Genomic DNA, 25,156 nt, shown 5'->3' with positions numbered 1-25,156 from the left:
GCAAAGGACCATCTTTGGGGATGCAGCCAGTTGGAAAGAGCATTATTATTATATATGATTTAACACTAATTTAGTGTATAAGTAGTTAGCACATTGAGGGCATCTGTAATATATTTTAATATATATATATATATATATATACATATATACATTTATTCAGTGCACACACAGGTGGACAATGAAAAAATATTATCTTTATTTATGAAAAGCACATTATATATATATATATATATATATATATATATTACAGTGACTAATATCCACACTCACTCCATAATATTCAGCTAACTGGGGTGCCACATCAATGCCCTATTATCTAGGGATTAATATAGTGTCCAGAAAGAAGTGCACTCACCAGTCAAAGTAAATGATGTCTTCTTTTAATGTAATAAGATCAAGCACAGTCAGCCTTCGACGTCTTGATCTTCACACGGATCTTTGTCAAGACTGGTGAGTGCACTTCTTTCTGGACACTATATAGATGTATATATATATATATATATATATATATATATATAGAGAGAGAGAGAGAGAGAGAGAGAGAGAGAGAGAGAGAGAGAGAAATGTAAACATTAAAAAGAGGACTAGTCATTTCAAATATGTAATTTGATTTTTATGGTAAGAGTCAATGGATCAACAGCTCATCTAAATAAGTATTTCTCATTAGTATTTGGTAGAAGGAAACAAACCTCAATTAGCTATCTGGAATATGGGCATGTAAGACTTAAGGGGAGATGATCCTTAAAGAACTATAATAGTGAAAAGTGGACAGATCAGTGGAGCTAGATGGCATATAATGAAAAATACTAAAAGACCTTAAAAAGGTGCTGGTTACAACGTTAACTGATATTTTTTAAATCAATCACTTTTAACAGGTATATGGGTTGATGTACTAAGCCTTAGAGAGAGATAATGTACCATCCAATCAGCTCCTGTCCTTTTTCTAGCACAGCATGTAAACAGAGTTAGGAGCTGATTGGTTGGTACTTTTTCTATATCATAGACTTATAGCCTCATTTATCAATGAGTTTTAAAATTCATGACAAGTGATAAAATGTGTTGCGTATGATAAATGGTGCTCAAGCCAATTAGCCCCCAACTGTAATTTTTCAAACAGATGACAGTTGGGAGCTGACTTGCATCCACTTGTTGTGAATGGTAAAACTCATTTTTTAATGAGGACCTGAGTACATGTACCCTCATAGGACTTGAAAAGAGAAAGTGTAGCCCCATAAAGTGAGAGTAGAGAAGAGGCTGGCAACTAGTGACCAGTTCATCTGGCATTAGTAATGGAAAATAAATTAAAACACTGCTAAAAAAAAAGTTTTTCAGAATGTCTCCAATGTTAAAGATCTCAATCAGCATGTGTGGGGATCATTTCAAGCAAAAGTGATTAATTTAATAAATGATTAACTAATGTACTGTATAGATCAAGGTAAAATTTAGATTTCGGTCAATTAGATTTGTTAGACATTTACCTTGTCCCATATTAAATACTAATAGATGTATTAATTTAATTGCTTGGGTTGGATTTAAAGGTTTTTGAATGGATATAGTATTGGTTTAAGAATAGACATCAGAGAGTTTTAGTAAATAGAATACATTGGGCCTGATTCAGACCCACTCGCGAGCGGCTCTCCGCTCGCAAGTGGGTCGATGGTGTGCACTGCGCATGCGCACGACGGAGGGAGCTCCGTCGTGCGCATGCGCGAGACGCGACGAGCTAAGGACTTTCCTTCGCTCATTGTTTCTGATCAAAGGGGGCGTGCTGTCGATGTTGATTGACAGCACGCCCTCTTTGGTGGGCGTGCCGGGGGCATGCCTCCCAGACGAGGGCGTTCCCAAGGGAACGCCTACCGTCAGAAGCCGGCCCCACTGACATCACTAGTGATGTCAGTGGGAGTGATTTTGGCTCTGATAGAGCCAAAATCACTCCGGGCCTTGTGGTTGAGAAACTCAACCGCAGGCTTCGGCTCGCAGTGGCAATGGTCGCGATGGTCAAGACCATCGCGACCATCAACCTGCACGCTCGTATATGCTGTGGGTGGTGACCCACAGCTATACGAGCATCCAGGAGGACGCTCCATAATTATGGAGGTGGGCCCTGATTCAGAGCGAGCGCTCTGGTCAGAGCGTCCGGCTCTGAATCAGGGCCATTGAGAAGAGATAGAGGACACCCTAGTAAACACCCTAAGGAGCATTTCTTGGACCAGTTATTTTTAATAATTTATTATTGACATTACTACTGGTATTGAATGGAAAAAAAATAAGTTTTTTTTTTTACAGATGACACATAGTTATGTAACATCAATGTCAAACTCTTACTCTCCTAAACATTGTTAGAGCAAGGCCCTCTTATGTTTAATAATACCAAGTCTTGCTTTAATAATGTATTTATAACAAAATTAGAAGCTCCTCAGATTATAATGGAATAATAATAATAATAATAATAATAATAATAATAATAATAATAATAATAATAATAATAATAATAATAATAATCACACATATTTTATAATAAATATTGGGTTAAATAGTTTGTCATTTTATTTGTGATAATTTTTCATTTAAAGCTTATGGAAAGTGATTCTAACTATCACAGAGATACAATGACAGCTCCTGGAATCAGTGTATCTCTGTACTGATAACAGTGTAATGTTCAATTTCATTGAACACATTTCAACCTATCAGAGCTTTGACTTCCATTAACCTCATGTGTCTATTCCATTAAAAAATGATAATCTAATAATCTTGTATAACTCTTTGGTCATGAACTCTGTTGGCTGAAAGTGTTTACCATCACAGTCATCATTTACAAAATTGAATTAATATATTTAGTATCTGATTATGTTTGCTATTTTTGTCTTACATAGTAATATTAAATATGTACAATTAATGCATTTATTTTTTTTTACTAAATCTGAAAAGGTAAAGTGAGGGAATCAAACAATTTTGCAGCCTTTAGTAGGAACATTTTTTTAGAACTTTTAAAGCCATGCAAGGCTCATACTGTCACCATATTGAATATTACAGTAAATACATTAACATCATAGAGACAACAAATTAGCTCTTACTAGCAATAAAATTTAATTCTTGTCGCCCTCAATCCTTTTGCCTGAAAAAAAAACTTGTTAGTTGGATTGTCAATGGATAGTGTGCACGTTGTCATATAATTATTTTTTAGTTTTAAACAACAAAGTAAAATATGCGGAAAGCCAAACATTCATTTATTTACATATTTGCATAGTTGACAATGTAATAAATGTCCAGACACTAAACTAATCTAGAACAAAGTCTATTTCTATACATAGTACACTGTAACTGCTCACTACAGTCATGAATCTCCAATGGAGCCAAAGAGACCAATCAATCCTATACCAGACAATACATACTCAGAGCAAAACATCCCTATTCCATAAAATCTCTCTTTCACTTAATGAACACTAAAAATAGGCTCCCCACTACAACTACAATGCCGAAGCTTAAACTAAATTCACATTGAACACTTTCCTCCCTTTTGGACTTTGTCAGTTACTAATTTAGCTGATTATTTTCTTTGACTAAAGAGAATGATAGTCCTTAAAATTGGTGTTTCAGAGTTGATGTGGCCTTCAAAAAACCTAAAAGTGTTTATCTGAGCACCAGTGTTGTGTCCTTTGGAAACTCTTCAATGTTCATTGTTGATGCCTCTAAGATTGTTGCTGGTTCTATTCACTCTTAATACTTTGGCACACCTACAATAATTCAAACCTATGTTTATTCCAGAAAGTAAAATAAATTTGATATATGTTTACATGAACATCAAGGTTAGCTTCAAATCTGTCTTCCTCATAATCAAATAATTTCTTTTTCTGATATATCATAATAAAGTAATCACTGCAAAATAGAGACTCCATCTGACAAAACTTCTAAATTAAAGTATCTTCCAGCCAGTCTCTTTATCCAGCCTATAAAAATACATAAATCATAATTTGGCAGCAACCCATGTTTTCCTCTGACTTTGTTCATATATTTTAGAAAAGTTGGTGACCAAATACATATTAAGCTGTATGTTGAGGCTTGTGTGGTGTACATTTTTACTAAATCTTCTCAGTCTGTTGTTTGTTATGTATCAACCTTTGCCCACTCCTAAAGAACCATATCTTCAAACATGGATTCTTTTATAAAAAAATTCTCCATTATTTGGGTGTTGTAAATTGCTTTAATGTAAATAATTCACTTTGGGCCTGTTTCTGACGTGCATGATATGTCGATGCAACAAGCAAAAGGCTGATTTTTGCATTCTACACATGTGTCCGAGTTACACTGCGCATGTGTTCTACGTGAACATTACATTGCATGCGTCTAAAAATCCAGCCCTTTATGTTTTAGTGCTCCATCTCTTTCAATGCACTAAATGGATTTTTTCCAAACATTTTTCCTTTTCTTTCTAGGATACTGTCACCTTGGGTGGGGTATACCAAGTAAACATGTAGAATGTTGAGAGGTACATAATGTACAATGTCAGCACTGACATAATGTCAATACTGTGAATGTTGACAGTTGGCATGTTGACAATGTTTTTTTACCAATACACTTTTTGAACAGTTAGCATCCTAACCCTAACCCTTACCATAATTGCAGCTTTACCCAAACCCTAATCTAACTCTGAGCCTAACTACAGCCTAACCTGTACCCTAATTGTAGCCAAAACACGCAAAATCAGGAACATCAGTTGCACAACAATTGAACCATTGAACATCTGAGAAACCCTATGTTGTCTCAGAATGTCCATTTCAACTAAGACCCCAGGGCAAATCCAACTATAAAAAAATTTGCAGTGGCTGATTAGGAAATGCCCAGAAGTAGGTGGCGATACACCTGCGTTTTTGTAGCCGCCCCCCGTTACCTCCCCCAAACAGTCACTACATGTCACTAACTTTGCAAATAAATCCTCAGTGCATCTGCCATCACTAATCAATTGCCTTGTGTGCGCAGTGCAGCTATGATACATGTGCAGTGGCAAGAAATCATGCCACTGCATCCGACATTGACAACACATCAATCTGTGAATCAAAGCCTTAGTCTTAATTTATTTGCCCCTGTTTATACCACCTAATTTGCTCTTTTCTTGTCTTGCTTCTTCCCTCTATCTGTACCCAATAATTTACCTGTTCCTGACATTTACATGCACTGAACTGTTGCTTTCTGATATTCTATATTCAGTTTCTGCTAATTTTCACCTCCTTTGTCTCTGTTGCTCTTATCCTTTCTCTCTTACTTGCACCTCTCTAGTCTGTTCATTTCTACTTCTGTAACTCAATATCCTCATATTTATGTCTCACTTGCTCACTAATTCAATGTCAATGGCATTGTTCCTTATTTGTTTTTTCCTTGTGACTACTTGAAGGCTCACCCTTGATCATCTGGGGAATGTATGGAGCCATTGGGCATAGGTTGGTCATTGCTTGACTTATAAAGGTACACAGATTAATATTGCAATATTTATATATATAACATTCCTTTTAATGTGAACAGCAAAATCAAACTGCAACCAATTAGACTTGAATGCAAAATATGAATCTCAAATATAGAAACTGCAAATGTCAATCCACAAAAGTGGATCAAGGCCTATTTGATGATTGTACCGCAAATATGTTTTTGGACCCAATCCAATAAAGTTCAACCAAATTTTTAATCGGTTCAAACTTTTCGACCATCTCTAGTTTAAAGCATAGTCCTTATCATGGTTAATCCAATGTCTACCAGTTAAAGTATGGACAAGTGTTAATCAGTTCTATTAACATGGTAAAACAATGTAATTTCCATATCAGAAAAGGTAATTACAGAATTTGAAACTTCAAACCTCAACATGCATATTGGAGCTGATGCAGTTACTGTTAGGGTCTGTGTTAGCAGATCATCTTGGTTGCAGTTCCCAGTACTAGTTGCTACTGGGGCACTGCATTAATTCCTGTCTGTTTGTGTGCTGATCTCATGTGTTCAGTAATTACAGTCTGTTTGTGTACAGTATCAGCTGCATACTAATTAATTGTCTTGCCTGTGTGCACAGGCCAGGTGTCTGCTAGTCTGTCATTAGGGAGGCTTGCAGGGCTTGCTCTGTTTGTACCCTGTATCTTATAAATTGCAGCCAGCCCTTCACTCCATGATGGTGATAGCATTTTCATGTGTTTCCAGTTGTGGTCAGTCTCCTGTTTAATGCAGTCGAGTTCCAGTTCTTATGTTTGCTTTATTTCCTGTCTGCCATTTGAACCATCCAGGCTGCATGATCAGCATAACTTCTGCTGTTTGCCACTTGTGTCGTCTAGGCGGCAGGGTGTGCATTCCTGCTCCCAGCCGCTTGTGTCATCTCGGCTGCACAATCCAGTGTACCAATGCTTATGTCAATCCAGTGACATAGGTCGCACCTCAGCATCCTAAGTGCACCATCCTGTGCACCAATGCCTGTGTCAACCCGGCGACATAGGTTGCACCTCAGCGTCCTAAGTGCACAATCCAGTGCACTAACACCCGTGTCAACCTGGTGACATAGGTTGCACCTCAGCATACTAAGTGCACAATCCAGTGCACCAACACCTGTGTCAACCTGGTGACATAGGACGCACCTAAGCATCCTAAGTGTGCAATCCTGTGCACCAACGCCTGTGTCAACCTGGTGACATAGGCCACACCTGTCACGATCCTGGCTAGTTTTTACCTTTTGTGACTAACCTCTGCCAGCTGTTCCATGGATCTGTGTTTGTAATTCTCCTGGGACATCTGCTCTGGCTGACTCATGCTGGCTGTAACATCTCTGTGTGTGTAGACTGCTCTCCCCCACACTGATTAAACACCTGGACTCTGCTCTGTCTGTGAGCATTGCTAGTCTTAATTGGAATCACAGGTGTGGTCCTGATTCTCAAGGGCTGCAGAGAGGATTACTCCCTCTGCATGTTGTGCCTTGCTCCACTCTGAATGCCACTGCCAGACCACCTGTCTGTATCCACCAATCGCTGCCAGACTCTAGGTAAATAGAGCCTCCTCTAATAGCACTCAGTGCTTGAACATCTAGTTACGTTCTGTGGTGTACTACTTGTGCTATAGCTGTACCTCTGTGTACCAGTATGTCCCAGGCTCCTGCTGGTTCCTAGACCAGTGCTATCCGTAAGTCTGCTGCCCTCAGCTTCCATGCTACCAGCTTCTCCACACAGCTCCCAGGCCGCACCAAGTAGCTTCCATGCTACTATCTCTCACCAATGGCTCCCTGGCCGCTCCAAGTAGCTTCCACGCTACCAGCTTCTCCACACGGCTCCCAGGCCGCACCAAGTAGCTTCCATGCTACCATCTCTCACCAACGGCTCCCAGGCCGCTCCAAGTAGCTTCCACGCTACCAGCTTCTCCACACGGCTCCCAGGCCGCACCAAGTAGCTTCCACGCTACCATCTCTCACCAACGGCTCCCAAGCTGCTCCATGTAGCCACCCAGCTACCAGCTTCTACCCACAGCTATCCAGCCACTCCACGTAGCCACCCAGCTACCAGCATCTACCCTCGGCCTCCCAAGCCTCAACAAGTAGCTTCTACGCTACCATCCGTCTGCAAGCCCATCTACTAGTAACCCGACCAGCCCAGTCAGCCTACCTGCCGGCCCCAGTCCGGTCCCTCCAAGTTCCTTCTGGTCTCATTTCCACATCTCAAGTTTCCAGTTCCAGTCACTCATCACCAAAGGCAGTTCTCACTGCTACTCACTTCTTCTAATAAAATAACTATTCTTGTTACCCATGGTTCCAGTCCAGCCGGCCTCCAGTGATTCCAGTTCATCACCTGATACAGGTAACTAGCAGACACCAACTGTGACAATACCTCAGCATCCTAAGTGTGCAATTTGGTGCACCAACGCCAATGTCTACCAGTCAAGGCCTGCCAGCCCTCAAGGCTGCTACACAGCCAAAGCCACATCTAATTCAGCCCAGAGGCTGCCTCTCACCAAGGCTTACCAGCCCTCAAGGCTGCTACATGGCCAAAGCCACATCCAATAACTCAATCCATAGCTGCTCTTTGGTATACAACACTACTTTACTGTGTAATTCTGCTGAATCAATTGTGAACCATTGATTTTGAATTAAATCCAATTATCTAGACATTTTCATATTCACATTTGTAACATGGAGACATAGACCTTGCTATTGTAACTAAAAATTAATGGATACATAGTGGATATATTGGTCCAGCATATATCTCCACTTGCCAATTGTTTAATAGGGACATAGGACCTCATTCAGAGTCGGTCGTAAGCGGCCGCTCGGTCGTACGCATCCGATGTTTCCAAACTACGCATGCATATGGTTAGTTGAGCGCATGTGCATACGAGACCTTGTGATCCAAAATGCTGTTGATCGCATGGCTTACGAGCAGAAAGTGGCTTCCGAGAGTTGATTGACATGAAAGGTTGTTTATGGGTGTTGACGGGGGTGGTGGTCTGAAACCGCAGGCGTTCTTCACCGTTTTCAGGGCGTTTCAGGGACGTACATAAATTTACTGCTACGACTGACATAGAAGGCCGGAAGTAGTAAAATGTCACTCTGCGAGCAGGTTAGAGGCCTGGCTGATCATACAGCTTGAGGTTGGCTCTCTCAAGCCCCAGAGTACAATCAATACTATCGAATGTGACTGATGTAATGTTTGATGTTTCTATTTTGTGCCACACAATGCAAGCAGCTAATAATCGATTGTTGAAGCTAATAACACTGCTAATTGGTTTGTAATTGCTTCAGTTGCGTTAGCATTAGTGAATAATAAGAATAAATAAATTTCATGAGAATGGCTTATTCTATGCTTTTTTTGTTAATTTTTGGTGTAATTTGCACACAACACAAGCAGCCGCAACCATCAGAAGAAAATTAACATACAGCGACTGACAACGACTGACAACGATTGACTCGATCGCTAACTGCTATCACTCGCTAGCTAGAGGAGGTGTTTTGTTTATATATGGGCGTCACTTTGGTTGCGATCGCCCGGCCGTGCAATTGTTTTTTTTCTGATTCTCGATCGTTAGGCGTACTATCGAGCGGCCGCTTACGACTGCCTCTGAATGAGGGCCATAGATCTCAAAGTTGCCATTTATTGACCCAATTATATAGGTACGCTATGCCTGATTGTGTGTGCTATTAACAGACATTCATGAATGTTATCTTATTAGTTTATTTATTTAATTACATTAAGTTCTGTGTTTTTCATTTGATTTACTGTTATTTATGAACATGTCGATCATGAAAAGAGATCTAACTTATAACTATTTTCACCCAACACATTTGCTTTACTGTAATCCATTACGCTTCTTTTTACTGTAGATTGGGCTAGGGGTAAATATTTTTTCTCACCCTAGATATCAGCAGATTACTTATTAAAATTTTAAATCCCATTGGACGTACCTTTTTGTTCCTGATTAATATATGTATTATATAATATGCACTTCACCCTTTGGGGAGAATTTCTTTAAAAAAAGTTGTATATTAAATGTTAAGTTTAACTTTACATCAATTAATTCATTACTGTCCATTTCTAAGTTAATTATATATAAGAGTGCCCCTACAAAGGCATTTTTGTCATTTTCCTTTTTGCTCTTTGCAAAAAGTACTTCTAAATCACCAAGATAGATCTCAGAGGGGCATATAATCTGGTTTGCATCAGAGAAGGCAATGAATGTTAGAAGGCCTTTAACACCCATTCCGGCAACTATGAATACCTAGTGATACCATTTGGCCTATACAATGCCCCAGCCATCTTCCAGGACTTCATCAATGATGTGTTGAGGGAATATCTCGGGGTATTTGCAGTAGTCTAGCTCGACGACATCCTGATTTACTCCAACTCCCTGGAAGAACATCGCAAGCACATGCGGCAGGTGCTGTTAAAACTCCTGGAGAATAATCTACATGTGAAACCAGAAAAATGTGACTTTGAAGTCCCAGAGGTATAATTTTTGGGATACATTGTCGCCGTTCAAGGATTTTTGATGGACCCAGGCAAAGTCAAGGCCATCTTAGATTGGGTTCAGCCAACCAATCTAAAAGCAGTTTAATGCTTCCTTGGCTTTGCCAACTACTAAAGAAGATTTATTAAATCTTTCTCATCCTTAGTTGCACCTATTGTGGGACTTACCAAGAAAGGAGCAGATGTGGCGAACTGGTCGACTGAAGTGCTTCAAGCCTTCAACTCCTTTAAAGTTGTCTTTATCTCCGCTCCAGTCCTCCAACATCCCAATCCAGATCTCCCATTCATTGTTGAGATAGATGCCTCTGAAATTGGTGTGGGTGCTATTCTATCACAGAGAGATCCTGAGAATGGCAAACTACATCCCTGCGCCTCTTTTTCTCAAAAGTTCACCTCAGCCGAGAAGAACTACAATGTTGGGAATCATGAGCTTTTAGCCATCAAATGGGCATTTGAGGACTGGAGGCACTGGCTGGAAGGAGCCAACCATGTCATCACGGTGCTCACTGACCAAAAAAATCTGTCATATATTGAGTCTGCTAAGAGGTTGAATGCCAGACAGGTCCGATGGGCATTATTCTTCACCTGTTTCAATTACGTTATCTCGTTCTGGCCCAGCTCCAAGAACTTAAAAGCGGACACGCTGTCTGCAGTTTCCAACTTGTCCAGCTGAACACTGTCTTGGATGATACCATTGTTCCCACTTCTAACATCCATTTAGCTGTGACCAGAAATCTTGCGGATCACAAGGAGTCCTCTTTGTTCCATAGAGATTTGGAAGGTGGTTCTGCTGGATTTTCATTCCTTCAAACCATCCGGGCATCCAAGCATTGCTAAGATGACTGAGTTACTGTCTTGTTTGGTATGGTAGCAGTCTATGGGTCAAGATGTACGGAAGTTTGTGTTAGCATGTGACATATGTGCTCGAAACAAGTATCCTCGTACACCTCCTCCTGGTCTCCTGCTTCCTCTTCCTACTCCTTCTAAGCCATGGACCCATCATAGACCTCCCACCCTCCTCCTATTGCTCCGTTATCTGGACTATTGTGGACTGTTTTAGCAAGATGGTGCATTTTGTTCCTCTCACCAAGTTGCTGTCTGCTAAGGACTTGTCTTCCTTATTCATGCTTCATGTTTTAAGACTCCATGGCTTACCCATTGACATTGTCTCTGATCGAGGGACGCAGTTTCTGGATGAATTTCTGCTCCACCCTAGGTATTAACATCAGCCTGTCATCCGGATACCATCCACATCTAACGGGCAGACAGAATGGGTAAACCAGTCTCTGGAGCAGTACCTCCGATTCTTCATCTCCAAGTACCAGAATGACTGGTTATCACTTCTTCCCATGGCAGAGTTCGCCTTCAACAATTCCAGTCACTCCACAACATCTATGTCACCTTTCTTCTGTAACTCTGGGATGCGGCACCCTAGAGAAAATTCCTTTGAGACAGTTTCTACTGATATTCCTTCCTCCACATCAGTTGCAAGGCTATGCTCAGTTTGGAGAAAGGTTCACCAGTGTCTGATTAAATCACCCTGTCATGCCAAGACTTGGTCAGATAAGCATCTGCAACTGTGTAATTTTAAAGTAGGAGACTTGGTGTGGCTGTCCTCCAGAAATATCAACATCCGTCAGCAGTCTCCAAAGTTGGGTCCCAAGTTTATTGGGCCATTTAGAATCATCTCCCAAGTCGATCATATGGCCTTCCATCTGAAGCTTCCTGTTAACCTCAGAATCAATAACACCTTTCACTGCTTTCTGCTCAAGCTGGTGTCTTCATCCCTCAGGTACAGCTCTAGATGGCCAGCATGACCCTCACCCATCCTGATCCATAGACACTGAGACTATGTTGTGGAAAAATTCTGGACTCCAGACTCTCACGAGGAGGCCTTCAATTCCTGGTCCACTGAAAGGGGTATGGACCAGTGGAGCGCTCCTGGATTCTGGATTCTGGAAAGATTTTTACATGATCCTACATTCTGAGAAGATTCTTTGAGAAATTTCCAGACAAACCAGGGACTATGGGTTTCTTAACCTCTCATCAAGGAGGTGGTACTGTTAGGATCTGCATTAGCAGATCATCTTTGTTGCAGTTCCCAGTCCTAGTTGCTATTGGAACACAGCATTAATTCCTGTCTGCTGATCTCATGTGTTCAGTAATTACTGTCTGTGTTAGAGCAGTATCAGCTGCACAAAGTTATTTATCATGTCTGTGTGCACAGGCCAGGTGCACGCAAGTCTGTCATTAGGGAGGCTTGCAGGGTTTACTCAGTTTGGACCCTCTATCTGTTAAAATGCAACCACTCCTTCACTCCATACCAGTGATAGCATTTTCATGTGTTTTTGGTTGTGGCTAGTCTCCTGTTTGTTGCAGTCGAGTTCCAGTTCTCCTGTTTGTTTTATTTCTTGTCTGCCATTTGTACCATCCAGGCAGCATGGTCCGCATTACATCTGCTGTTTGTCATCTAGGCGGCACAGTGTGCATTCCTGCTCCCAGACACTTGTGTCATCTCGGTGGCACAGAGTGCACTCACAGTCCTAAGTGCGCAATCCAGGGCACCAACGCCTATGTCAACTCGGCAAAATAGGCCGCACCTCAGTGTCTTAAGTGCACAAACCTGTGCACCAATGCCTGTGTCAACCCGGCGACATAGGTCGCACCTCAGCATCATAAGGGCCTGGTTCAGACCTGCTTGCGAGTGCATAGCGCTCGCAAGCAGGTCGATGGTCAGCCAGTGTGCATGCATGGTGTGCGCAATGCACGTGTATGGCATGCGCAATGTGCATGTGTTAGCCCTGGAGCGAGTGAGAGCTTCTCTCGCATCGGGGCTCGCTTCAAAACAGGCGACTGTCGATGTTGATTGACAGCTTGTCCCATTTTGTAGGCAGGGAGGAGGGGGTGACTAGACAAATTGAGGCATTCCCAAAGGAATGCCTGCCATTTGTGGGCAGCCCTACTGACATAATTTGTGATGTCTGTAGTAAACTTCCTGCTCTATTCAAGCAGGAAGTTCAGTCGGGCTTGCAGAAACTGAGACCCTACCACAAGGGTCTCGTCGCAAGCCCAATGGTCGCAAAAATCACAACCATCGCTAGGCCAATCACAAAAGCTGTGGGTGGTCACCTACAGCTATGCAAGCAGCCTTGAGGTGGATTGTTTTTTTTAAATCTGCCCTGATTCAGAGTGAGCACTTGCAAATAGCGAGCGCCTCTGATTGAGGCCCTAAGTGCACAATCCTGTGCACCAATGCCTTTGTCAACCCGACGACATAGGTCACACCTTAGTGTCCTAAGTGCACAATTTAGCACACCAGCGCCAGTGTCTACCAGCCCTCAAGGCTGCTACACAGCCAAAGCCGCATCCAATTCAGCCCAGTGGCTGCTTCTCACCAAGGCTTGCCAGCCCTCAAGGCTGCTACCTGGCCAAATCTGCATCCAATACACAGCCCAGAGGCTGCCTCTCGCCAAGGCTTACCAGCCCTCAAGGATGTTACATGGCCAAATCCACATCTTGCTACTTGGCCCAAAAGCTGCTTCTCACCCAGACTTGCCCATCCTCAAGGCTGCAACACCTCTCCAGCCCCCAAGGCAAAATGGCTGCCACTAGCCAAGTATTCCAGCCCTCAAGGCTGTAGCTGCACATTCCTTTTACTTCCAGTTGTTATCATCTCCAGTCTACAAGGGGTACCCACAACCTATCACCTTATATAATCCTCTACTCTATAGTGATAGATGTCGATTTCCTCCAGGAATCATTAGAGTTACACATAAGTCCATTTTGTGGATGGAGCATTAATTTTTTAGCACTGTGCATGATCTGTAGCTGAGATTATGCATGTATGGACAATTCCAAAGCATATGCATCTCAGTGCATTATTAAGAGATGGATGATATTGCACAGTTGCCTACAAGAGGATGTGCAATACCATCCATTTAAAATGCTATTGCTGTAGGAGGCAATGGAAGCAAAGAGACACCTCTTGTCAACATCAGCGATCCCAGTGCTGTGACTGAGGTCAAAGCCTGGGATCACCATAGTGACTGATGGTTGTGATTCTCCCAAGCATTGGCCAGTTTATGCAGGCTGGTCAGCTCCTGGCTGCTTGCAAAGCCATGAGGTCTGTGTCCCCTATTTTCAGGAATGCAGGTAGTCCCCGATCCATTCCCCAGATGCTTTTGCTTGTCAATCAGGCATAGAATGAGTCCTGCCAAGTGCATACTCCCAAACATTAGAGATGTGTGCTAACCATCAGGTTAGTATACATTTCTGAATCAGTCCCTCAGTCACAACTCTACTTACATCTGAATAGGCATAACTGGTTAAGTTGATTGCACATAGGCTAGCTTCAGTGAGGGCATGTTGAGGCTGTGTAGATGGAATTGAGGACTGTGCTGGGCTGTGCATATACAGAGATCCATCTGACTTATATCTCTTGAACCATGGATAGAGCTGTTGCAAGTGTGCACTGATAATGATGATGGCTGTGAAATTATGTGTATCAATAGGAGCATTGACATGCACAGTACATTTTATTAGGACATGTACCCAAATATATATATAAAGGGATACTCTGACTGAGGGATATATCTAGCACCACCTGGGACATGTCTAGATATATACAGTATTTACATCAATAATCCCCCCTGTCATCATGTCCCATTAATCTCCTCTCATATCATGTCACACTCAATCTCCCCCATATCATTATATTCCCTGTCAACTCTATCACCTCACTTACATATGACCACATTATGCCACACAGTAGTTCCCCCAATTCAGATTATGCCAAATAGAACTGGATGGTGTCTTTTGTATAGTACATGTACAAGTCACTGTACTACTTTGTTCTCAGCTCCTCTGGGGTGCATCTGATTAGGTCAGTGGAGTGAAGGTAGGGTGGTGCTGAACTGCTATGTCCTGTAAGTCATTGACTCACTCTCTGACCCTGTCATCTCATGTATGCCGGCATCAGCTGTAATTTTTACTGACAAGTACTGATAGCATCCGATATTAGGGTGTGATTGGGCACACCCTAAACCCCATGTGCTGAATCCTATATACTGTAAATGCATACAACAATATCTGCATTTACATAGTTCCATGCATGCAATTTGAAAATAATTGTGGCCAATTTACACTCATGAATCATCCCCAATGTGTATTTTAATTGCAGCAGTCTTAGGGCCTGATTCAGAGCTGCTCGTAAGTGGCCGCTCATTCGCTCTGAGCGACATTCGCACAACTGCGCATGCGTATGGGTTGTAATACGCATGTGCGAACCAGTCATTGCAGTCGGAAATTGTGTGCTCACAAAATAGCGAATGCCTGCTAATTTGAATGACAGAATGAGGCATTTGTGGGTGGTAACAGGGGAAGGTGCTTGAAAACGGGGAGTGGAGATCCGAACGCAGGTGTGCCAAATGGTCAAAACGGGCGTTTTAAGGGTGTGCATAATAAACAAAGCAGCGTCATCGACCACGTCACTTGGTTGTCTTTTAACCTGAACTGCTCGCATGATTGCGGTAGGAAAATGCAACCACAAGCACTGCGAGCAGTTCAGATGCCTTTCGATGTACTCGATTAATCTAATAAATAGCGGAGATGACGTATGTTGCGAGCGCATGTTTCGTTCACTTGTTCAGACATAGAGGCGTCAACAGACCGCAAAGAGCGAGCGCTCTATTTAAATATCTGGCCCCTTTTTCTGAACGAGCGAGCGCAAATAGCGTCCGGCTCTGAATCAGGCCCTTAGCTCACAAGCTTTGATGAAGACAATGGGATTGAGACCTTCTGTAAATCCTAAAATGTTTGCAGTTTGCTCGATAGGCGTATAGTTAGCGCATGTCAGGGTTAGTGGCCTAATTTTTCACTATTTCACATACTGATGCTCGAGCAGCTTCGCTAACTGAGGAGGACTCACTCAGTTTTCTTTAGATAAAACAAACTCAATTGTATTCAGTCCAGGCCCCATAAGCACTTCAAGTACACATGCGTATAAAGTGCAAAACCAAAGGTTACTGTGAGGTTGCAGTCTTATTGATGTGGAGAAAACCATGTTGCTTGTTAGAGATGTCCAAGGGCTTGCAGAATACTACCTGGAGTCTGGTACTCCACTTTACGCTCACCTGGATTGCTTCCTGTAACCCTGCCCATGCTACCAACAGCCCTGAACAGGGCTAGGATGAAGACCTCAGAGAAGAAGAATTAAAGCTGGGTACACACCTGAATGACCAAGCAACCCAGTGAAGCAGCGTTGTATTATAAGGGGACAGTTGTGCCATTATATTAAGACTGAATCTAAAAATAATAGAATTATCCCATAGAGAACTCCCGAGGGGAGGGCATGGTGTTTAAGGGGCTACACCTCAAAAGCTATCGGAGGTACCGAGCAGAAATTTGGCATGGGCAGGTAGAACTGTCCCTCGGTGCTGCATGCCAAATTTCACAGTAAAACCATAAAAATTAGGATTTGGGTGTAATCTAAAGTTCCAATTGTCAGTTTTTCTGACACTCTCAGTTAGGACCACTTTTCTGCTGTTCTCTAAGGGAAATTTTTGGGAAGGCATAACTCAGGGTAGGGGGCGAATTTAAACTTGGGGTTTATTTTATTAGGTAGCTATTGTTCCAGGGTAGGTGCTTTTTGGGTTTAGGTAATTAAGAAAGTTACAGTTTTTAAAGTATTACCTCAGGAATCTGCCATTGTAGAGATAGGAAGTTTCAACTTGTTGTGCAGCCTCAGTAGGAGCGTCCAGCAGGTGTACTCACTGTGGCTTCACATGGGTGCACCAAGATGGCGGTGGGCTCAGGGGAAGAAAGCGGCCATTAGCTGCGGCCGGAATCCAGGGGAAGGGGGTAGCAGTCATTAGCTGCGGCTGGGACCAGGGGACAGTATCGGACAGTAACGGGCATTAGCGGCAGTGGTTCGGTGGCAGTGTCAGTGTGGGCGGTGGAGGTGCAGGTGGCAGGACCCTGGGGAGGTAGCAGCAGACAGATGCAGGCTTGTTTCTGAAAGATCCATGATACCTGCATCTGTGTATAAATAAACAAACACAGAAGCATGGACGGGATCAGTGAGACCCATCTGTGCTTCTGTGTTTAAAAAAAGGGTGTTGCCACCCACAGTCCCACACCTGCTGCTAACTGCTGTACTGCATTGGTCACCGAAAGCTCTCCCAGCTTCCGTTGTTCTCTGTCCTCCATCTTGGTACGGGAAATTTGACTCAGCTGTGGCCATGCTCAGTCTCTGCCCATTTGGACTACTCCAGCCACTTCCCAGCCTCATTGTCGGGCTAACTTCTCCATACACCCATGCCGGACAGTGAACTTCCACACTGGAGTATCCTGTGAAGCCTGAGTCATCCACGCTGGTTACTCACACCTCCTTCCACTTTTTACCATGGTGCCTGACAGGGCGACCTGCAAATACCTTCACCCACGGTTGTTGTGATTACCATTATACCAGCCTCACGCCACTCATATATTTGGATCAACCAGATGGACAACATTACATCTATATGGTGAATACACTGATACAAACTTTCAAAGCACTTTGGGTCTCATTCAGACCCGGTCACAAGTGCTGAGCGCTTGCAACTGGGTCGATGTTAAGGCCCTGCGCAGGCATAGCGGCCGCACTGCGCAAGCGCAAGCTCTGGAGCGAGAGAGAAATTCTCTTGCTTCAGAGCTAACTACAAAAGGGGCAGCTGTCGATGTTGATCGATTGCTTGCCCCGTTTTGTAGGCAAGGCGGGGTGGTGGCTACACAAACAGAGGCGTTCCTTAAGGAATGCCTGCCATTTTGTGCGCGGCCGCACTGACATCAGCAGTGATGTCAGTGGGGAGCTTCCTGCTCGATCAGAGCAGGAAGCTCCCTGGGGCTTGCGGTTGCCGAGACCCAACCTTAGGGTCTCGTCGTAAGCCCGGATGGTCGCGATGGTCTTGACCATCGCGACCATCAACCTGGTCGATTGCTAAAGCTGTGGGTGGTAACCCACAGCTTAGCTAGCGACCATGAGGCCGCACTAAAAAACAGAACAATTGGTCGGTTCTTGCGACTGCCTCTGAATGAGGGCCTTTGTTTCTATTTCATGCTGGGTGCTTGCGAACTGTGACTTTTTATACAGATATACAGAGTGTCTGTTTCTTTAGATACAGCATCAATTCGATTTATTCAGCATTCTAGCAGTCCACTTTTGCCTTCATTTGATTTCTCCATTGCCTTGCTACATATTTTTAATTTCTGTGTTTTTTATGTGATTTATTGTACACTGTATATATCTCTATGTCATTTTCTACCTTATGATTATTACATTTTTATGTCATATTACCATATGTTTTTATTTACCAGCACGGTATTTCCTTCCTATCATTTTCTTGTGGGGTTGTAATTTTTCCCTTACCCCAATTACCACTGCAGGTACATGTTGTAATCTACAGTGTGCTCTTTAAGTGCTTAAAATATTCTCTTTTCTAAAAAAAAAGAAAACCTGTGTAAAAAAACAAAAAATTGTGTGCCCCCCAAAAAACAACAACAACCAGCATCGGGCTTTGGAAACCCAGTACTGGTTGTGCTAAATACATGGAACAAACAATGTAGGGGGTCCCCCATATGAAGCACAACCAGCACCAGGCTTTTCAGAACAAGTCATTGTTGTTAATATATGGGGGGGAAAATGCGTATGGTGCCCCTGTATTTACCATAACCAGCACCAAAGGTGTGTGTGTGTGTGTTCTGTGGTTTTTTAATATTACTTTTGCTGTGGAACTACAGGTGCCAGGGGGCCTGTAATGCCCTGCATGCTGGTACTTGTGGTTCTCCGAATACCAGCATGTGGGGGAGGCTTGCTGGGAACTGTAGTTTCACAGCAAAAGACAATATTTTAACTCTTTACTTGCACCACACTTTACATAACCACTGGCCAGGGGCGCCCGGGATAGCCCCAGGCTATCAGCCTGGGCCTGAGGTGCTCTGGAGAGGGGGACCCCTTCATTGGGGGAGTCCCCAGCTCCCCAGGGATCCCCGACCTGGGATGACCAGCGGTCAGAAGTGATGATTTGGCTGGGGGAGCCCGTGACAGGGCTACCCTAGCTGTGGAATCACCTCCCCTGCTAGCATAGAAAGTAACATTTTATTAAAACATACATGCACACACACATGTGCACACACATCGACACACACTATCACACATACTCACCTAGATAATCCAATGGTTTTACAGTAATAAAAAGTCCATACTCCCCTCCTCCTATGTATGTATCAGGTCCTGTTCATTCCAAAGTAAGCAATCCAGGGTCTTAGCAAAAAAAAATAAATGCAAATACCCCGATCAATGAAAATTTGTACTGTCCTTTAAGTACAGTACTATACGAATGACAGCTCCGCTGTGGGATTTCAGTACAGAAATCCCAGTGCGGAGTGCTCATTGGTTGAGAGAAGCGAGCCTTCCGCCTCTCAGCCAATAAGCGGTTCTCACCATTGAGTTCAATGGTGAGAACCACGTGTGGGACCTTTTAAAAAATGGCGCAGCAGCACCATTTTTTAAAAATTGGCCGCCACAAGCCAAGCACGGCTTGATACGTCATCGCCCCGCCCCCTCGGTTGGCTTATATAAGCCAGTGCGAGCACACGGCAAGACAGTCCATTGGCGGGTGGTGGCGATAAAAAGAGCTCAAAGGCCACCGACCTCCAGGTGAAGATGCCTTGTAAATCCTGGTGGAAACAGCAGCCATGAAAAAGAACTTAAAGACTGCCGCCCCAGGTGAAGGTGCAGAAAAATAACATTTTAAAACAATTGGTGTCTATATTTTATTTTAATATTTCTTTACAAGGGTACTATAGGTACCAGCAGGCCCTTAATGCCCCGCTTGCTGGTACTTGTGGTTGTGTACCAACATGCGGGGGAGGCTTGCTGGGGCCTGTAGTGCTTCTGCAAAATACAATATTTGGTCTTTATTTTGCACTACACATTACATAATCAACCTGGCACCCACTGGAAAGGGGTGTCGGGGATAGCCCCGGACTATCAGCCAGGGGTGCCCTGGATAAGGGGGACCCCTTTATTGTGAGGTCCCCAGCTCCCCAGCGATCCCCGGCCTTGGCTGACTGGCAGTCAGTTGTGATGCTTCAGCTGGGGGGCCTGGTGAAAGGGCTCCCCTGGCTGTGGCATAACCCCCCCTCAAAAAAGGGTCCGGTGCTGGTTCTGGTAAACAAAGTGGGACCCTACACTTTTTTTCCCCTGTATTTCCAGAATCAGGACCGGCTCAGATCTCAGTGCTGGTTGCGCTGAATACGGGGACAACTATGTCATTTGTCCCCTTGTCCCCTGTATTTTGGCAACCAGAACTGGTTCTTAAAAGCCTTGTGCTGGTTGTGCTTCATACAGGGGACCTCTACGTCATTTGTCTCCTGTATTTAGCACAACCAGTATTGGGTTTCCTGGTTCTTGTTTTGGGGGGGGCAGGCCATTTTTTTTTACGCAGGTTTTCTTTTTTCTTTAAACACAGAAGAACAGATGGGTCTCACCTATCCCGTCCATGCTTTTGTGTTTATTTATTTATACACAGATGCAGGTATCATAGATTCTTCAGATCCAAGCCTGCATCTGTCTGCTGCTACATCTCCTGGGTCCTGCCTCCTGCATCACCACCCCCCGCACTGCTGCCACACCACTGCTGCTAACACCTGCTACCATCCCTGGGTCCTTGCCTCAGCTAATGCCTGCTATCCCCCCTCCCACAGTTCTCGGCCGCAGCCAACGGCCGCTTTCTTACCCTGGGCTCACCGCTGCTACTGCCCGCACTGGCCAGCCATCTTGGTGCACCCAAGTGAAGCGACAGTGAGCACACTTGCTGGAGGCTCCTACTGAGGCTGAGGCTTTTTTATTGTTTGACCCTGAAATTTGGCATGCAGCACTGAGCAACAGTTCTACTCACCCATGCCAAATGTCAGCTCAGTACCTCCAATAGCTTTTGAGGTGTAGCCCCTTAAACACCATGCCCCCCCCTCGGGAATTCTTTATGGGAGAATTCAATTTTTTAGGGGACCCCTATGTCATTTGTCCCCATTATTTTGGCAACCAGGACTGGCTCTGATTAGCCTGGTGTGATTGTGTCTAATACAGGGGACCCCTACATAATTTTTTCCCCTGTATTTAGCACAACCAGCAAAGGGGCTCCAATGCCCTATGCTGGTTGTGCATATGGATGAATCTCACTGATACATGCATGCATCCGTGTTTTATTGATTTGATTTTTTTATGTGCATGCCCAGCACCAGTGAGTCCCTTTGTCGCCTGCTGATGCTTCTGTACATGGCCCTGTTTCTGACACTGCTCCGCACCAATGGTGGAGCTGCTAATTCAGAGAATTGTGCTCATTGGAATACACACATGCACTCTATGCAACTGAGGTCTGAGCAGAAGATAGAGCTGCACAGATGGGAAAAGAGTGGAGTGGATGGGGGAAGAGACAGAGCAGTGTGGATGGGGATTTATAGGCATGGAGAGGGGGAGGAGATTAAGCAGCACTGATGGGAAGGAGCCAAAGTGATGCAGATGGGTGGAAGATAGTGGTGTGGATTGGGGGGCACATAGTGATGCAAATACATGGAAAACAGTAGTGCAGATGCAGAAGAGACAGAGTGACACAGTTTGGGAGAACAGAGCAACGTGGATGTGGGTACACAGTGGCATGGATGTGGGAAGACAGAGCTGCGCAGCTGGTTAAAGAAAGATTGCTATGGATGAGAGAATACAGACTAGCACAATGGGAGAAAACACATCAGTAGAGATTGGGAAAGACAGACTGGTGTGGTTAGGGAGGAAGACAGATTGCCACTGAGCAGAGTGGTGCAGATGGAGGAAGAAAGAGTGGCACAGATGAGGGGAATACAAAGTGGTGTGACTAGGGGGAGGGTGGCGGTGCATATGGAAGAAAACAGAGTGACACGGATGTAGGAAGACAGGGCGGTACGGATGGAGAAAGACAGATTGGTGTGGATGAGGGAATATAGAGCTAGCACAGTTAGGAGACCACACAGCTGTTGAGAAGTTATAGTAGCATGGAGGCAAAGATAGTTTACATGCATATACAGAGTATGATAGTTTTAGAAATTAGAGAGCTGAATGTGTATTCTGAATGAGATGGATGTATGGAGTGAGAAGGATGTTGGAACCCAGTGGGATTGTTGTGGTGAATGAATGGGAAGATTGTGGTGAATGAATGGGAAGATTGTGGACACTGAGTGGATACTGTGGACACTGAGTGGGGTGTGTATGCCACATAACTACTCAGACCTCAGTTGCATAGACTGCATGTTTGTATTCCAATGAGCACACAATTCTGTGAATTAACAGCTCCACCATTTTGTGAGTGACCACAATCTCACTCTGTGAGAGTGCTGAATCTGCAGTTAACCACAGGGTGTGATGGCATACCATATTTGTATTGCACAAGGTACATGTGCATTAAGGAATCAGCCTTAATGATCGGAATTTCTCTGCTTTTTTTTAGTTTGAGTGGCACAAATTCAGTAGGTTTTGTGAAATTTCAGATAATTTCTAAGAAGCTTTAATGGGACATGTGAATCACATCATTATACACACTTGGGCTGATTCAATGGCCGGGCAGTGCGCACACGCGACGTTCACCCTGCATGTGCGCGAGCCCAAGAATGAGCGAGAAATCACTTGCTCTGGTGCTCGTATCCAAAAGGGGTGTCTGTCGATGTTGATCTACAGCTCACCCCGTTTGGTAGGCAGGGAAGGGGGGGTGTGTGGCTGGCCAAACAGAGGCATTCCCGAAGGAACGCCTGCCATTTGGGGGCGGCCCCACCATGAGTGATGTCAGTGGTGAGCTTCTGGCTCTATTAGAGCCGGAAGTTCACTGGTGTTTGCGCGAACGAGACCCTACCAAAAGGGTCTCATCGCAATCCCCGATGGTCGTGATGGTTGCAACCATCACCTGGCCGCTCGCTAAAGCTGTGGGTGGTCACCCACAGCTTAGCAAGTGGCCAGGAGGCAGGACTTAAAAAAAAAAAAAAACACCCTTCTGACCTGCGAGCGGGTTTGAATCAGGGCCTCTGTATGATCCGCTGTATGATGGTACAATGTATTGTTACATGTGTACTGTAACTATAATGCATTGTCTGTGGCATCATCTCATCTGATGTGCAGCACATTCGGCGGGAAAAGGCAACCACTCAATTCATCATACAATGAATTGGGTGGTTTTCAGGGTACACTTTGGGCCTGCCACTGCATCTTTGTGTGCAGTGGCTGTGCTAAAATATGCAATGGCTACAGGAGGTGTCTTGTGTTAAAAGACGCCCACTGCTGGCTTCTTTGATCCACTGGTTACATCCAAAGATGCTGTATCGAATAGTCTGCAAAACCACATTGCCGGGGAAAGTGAAACCTCATCCAAGTATGTAGCCACTGGCTTCGGCATGAGCAGAAAAAGGGGCCAATGCACCCCCCATTTACTGGAACTCTCCCTGTGTCCACCCCCAAATAATAGTAGCACCTCAATCATGCTGCGACTTATGGAGCACTCTGATCGATATCGCAGGACCAGATTGGCACATGCGCAGTGCCGCTCCTGTTCATGTGCAGATTAAAAAATTGGAGCTATTGGAGAATACTGAATTTCTGTAAATCTCTGAATCATGCCCACTATTTTATGGTATATTGTGTAACCAGCTAAATAGTCTAGCAGAGCATGGCAGCCAGGTCAGGTGAAGAGGAACACATGATAAATTAAATATTATCCTGCCTTTACCCATATGATCAACTATTGACCTACAGTATAATGTAAGCACACAAAAAATTATAAACACAACAAACTGTGTAATACGTGTCTGCCCCACATGTTTGGGAACTAGAGCAGAGGTTACCAAAGGCAGTAATCAAGGCACCCCAGCAGTTCAGGTTATAGAGATATCCATGGTTGAGCACAGGTGGTTAAATCAAATTGACTGAATTCCTAAATTCCAGGTCTGACCCGGAGTTGGAACAAAGGGTCTCATTCAGACCCGCTCGTGAGTGCAGGACGCTCGCAAGCGGGTCGATGGTACCCAAAAGCATATGCGCACAATGGAGGGAGCTCCGTCGTGCGCATATGCAAGACCCGGATAGCGACAGCCAAGCTGTCGCTCCGGGTCTCACACCAAAGGGGGCGTGCTGTCGATGGTGAGTGACAGCACGCCCCCTTTGGTGGGCGTGCTGGGGGCGTGGCTGCCAGATGGAGGCGTTCCCATGGGAACGCCTACCATCTGGGTCCAGCCCCACTGACATCACTAGTGATGTCAGCGGGAGTGATTTTGGCTCTGATAGAGCCAAAATCACTCCAGGGCTTGTGGTCACCGAGACCCTACTGCAGGGTCTCGTCGCAAGTCCGATAGTCGCGATGGTCTAGACCATTGCGACCATCATCATGGATGCTCACATCAGCTGTGGGTGGTCACCCACAGCTATGCAAGCTTCCAAGAGGCCGCTCCATTTTTAAGTAGGAGGGCCCTGATTCAGAGCGAGCGCTCTGGTCAGAGCGTCCGGCTCTGAATCAGGCCCAAAGTTCCTATCCGGATCAGACCCGGAATTTTGGCGGTGCCGACTTGGGATATTCCCGAGTCGGCGCCACTCACACCGGAGTCGGGTCTGCATACACCCGGCTTTTCCGGAGTGAAAGTGGTCACTTGGAGATTACGTCATTTCCAAGGGCCACTGAAGCCGGACCAATCGGCCGGCTAGCAGCGCACTCCAGGTCTTCGTGACACGGAGTGCGCTGTTATCACAGCTGGGTTTCACGGGCTATGCCCGTGTTAAACCCTGCTAGTTACCTGGGTTGGATTGCCGATCACTCGACCCGGCGATCCAACCCTCTTCCCTTTTACACCAGGGAGCTGCCCGGGTTAACCCTTCAAAAACCTGGGTTTTAGCTCCTGTGTAAAAGGGGTATTATTAAGTTAGGGTGCATTGAGGACCGATTTTGGGAACCTCTGTACTAGAGATAAAGTAAACAATTTGTCATTTTTTTTCATTCAGTGACTCAGGACATTAAAAAACAATTTGTTAAATGTGTAAACAAAACTTGTTTTTTTATTTTAACAAAGTTTTCAATGCATGATTTTAAAGCTTTCCTCCGTCAGAGAGTACCAAGTATTGAGCACTGACACTCATGAAT

Source organism: Taudactylus pleione, unplaced genomic scaffold, assembly GCF_031769625.1.
Source record: "Taudactylus pleione unplaced genomic scaffold, aTauple2 ptg000007l, whole genome shotgun sequence".
NCBI lineage: Eukaryota > Metazoa > Chordata > Amphibia > Anura > Myobatrachidae > Taudactylus > Taudactylus pleione.
Note: the sequence above shows the minus strand (reverse complement) of the source record.